Source organism: Alosa sapidissima, chromosome 18, assembly GCF_018492685.1.
Source record: "Alosa sapidissima isolate fAloSap1 chromosome 18, fAloSap1.pri, whole genome shotgun sequence".
Taxonomy (NCBI): Eukaryota; Metazoa; Chordata; class Actinopteri; order Clupeiformes; family Clupeidae; genus Alosa; species Alosa sapidissima.
In genome coordinates this window covers 15285911-15287979 of record NC_055974.1, presented here as the reverse complement: position 1 = coordinate 15287979, position 2069 = coordinate 15285911, and the positions used below count along the sequence as shown (strand labels likewise).

Here is a 2069-nt window from a genome sequence, read left to right as displayed (position 1 = left end):
CATTTTGAGCCAGATCTCATTAATGGTGTGTCCATTCAAGAACCCTCGGCTTCCCTATGCACATAGCTCCACTTGACCAACCAAGCAGGCTCCCTTCCCTTCCATCCTACGTGCTGTGGGTCCACTTCAATGTGCTTATTGCTGCAAGGCTGACCTTCCAGGCAACTTCTAGCATTGATATAAGATATTAAAAATATGTAGGGTTAAGGTTAGGAATTCTGATCAGGAATTCTGAACCACTGAAGATCCACAGTGGTTTTGTAATATATTCAGCTTGTACAGCACCATTGAACTGATAAATCCGAATAGCTATGGCTTTACAACTAAACCAACACTGGTTTGTTTCTTTCTTCATAATACCATCACATGTTGACTTGCAATAATGTGATATTTTCTTGGCAAAAGTTTTTAACACACATGATTACAGACTTAGATAAATATTCACTCTAATTGGAGTATAATGTCTATGACATATGTATTGCTATGCTAATACATATTGCTAATACATATGTATTGCATTTTAAAGCTAAATGGTTACAGAAATATAGTAAATCTGAATGTTGATGTAATAATGTATTTTTCTTTTTAAAGACAAGCATTTGTACATAAAGAATGCGAATGCAGCTCTATTTCACATAACAGTTAGTTCAAAAGCTAAAGATCAATACAGTGCTGCTTGAAAGTACGCGAACCCATTGAACAGTTTGGAGTTTTATGTCGTTTTATCAGGATTTTCTTATTTTATCATCATCAGTTTTTAAATAAGAATGCCTACTTATCAAACAGACTTCCTTTGTAAAGGGTTTCAGCAGCCATGATTAAAAGAGAGAGGAAATCCACTAAACCACTGTAGTGCCAAGACATACCCACAGGGATCAACAATGACAAGAAGAAAGGTATAATCCGAGAACATAAAGAAGAAAGTAGTGACAGCCCATCAGTCTGGGGAAAGCTGCAAGACCCTCTCTAAAAGACCGTAGTAAATGAAACTGGAATCAGTACAGTATCCACAAACTCCATTTAAGACAAATTATTTGCAAATTGAGGGCATTCAGCATCACAGCAACATTTCCTAGAAGTGGATGCATCAAAAGTATGACCAAGATGCATCAGAAAGATAATAAATTGGATAAAAACCAACCCACACATCACCTCTGAAGAGTTACAGACCTTGATGGCAGCATCTGGAATAAATTTACATGCATCTACAATTAGACGAAACTGGAACAGACACGACTTTCATGAGAGGGTTGCTAGAAGGAAGCCTCTGGCTCTGCTCTCCCGATTCAACTTTCAGAGCCCTTGTGGAAGTCTATTCTCTGGACAGGTGTATCCAAAATAGAATTATCTGTCACAATCCAAATCATCATGTTTAGAGGAAAGCTAACACTTTAAGAAAAGACCCCCACTCTCAACAGCATGAAGCGTGAAGCATGGTGGTGGAAATGTGGATTTGTTGTTATGCCTGGACAATATCATATCATCCAGGAAACCATGAATTCTCAGGTCTATCAGCAAATTCTTGATCTGAACCTCATGTCAGCCACGGAGATGAAGCTAGGGAGGAAATAGATTTTACAACAGGATAATGACCCTACAACCATTCAAGCAAAATTACCAAGGAATGGCTTAAGATAAAGACAATTCATATTCTGAATTGGCCTAGTCAAAGTTCAGATAATTCACTAGAATTGTTTTGGCTAGATCTGAAGTGGGCAGTACATGCCAGTTGTCCCACAAATGTATCTCAACTGGCTGAGTTCTGCAAGGAGTAGGCAAAAAATGCAGAACCAGATGTGAGACACTGGTTAATGGGAACAGAAGACGTTTGTTTGCAAAAGGAGGTGCTACAAGAAATTTCACATACTTTTGCAGAGTTTTTGTGAACTAAACCACTTTTGTGAATATATAATGAAACTATATAACTTTATTTTGTTTCTGTCTATTATTTGGAAAGCCAGCCTTACAAATTGGGGTTTAAATGTGCATTAAATAAGGTTATTTTGATTTTTGTTTTTTGTAAAAAAAACAAATGACCATGTCTGACGGTTCAAACTGTCAAGCAGCAC

At 37.4% G+C, this 2069-nt stretch overlaps 1 long non-coding RNA gene across 1 annotated transcript; it reads right to left on the bottom strand.

Moving 5' to 3' along the window:
- Positions 1 to 560: 560 nt before the first annotated feature.
- Positions 561 to 1820, bottom strand: LOC121690178. Its single transcript, XR_006025012.1, has 2 exons — positions 846 to 1820; positions 561 to 791 (listed from the first exon to the last, which is right to left on the bottom strand). It is a non-coding gene; the product is annotated as an uncharacterized LOC121690178 (long non-coding RNA).
- Between the last annotated feature and the right edge of the window lie 249 nt (positions 1821 to 2069).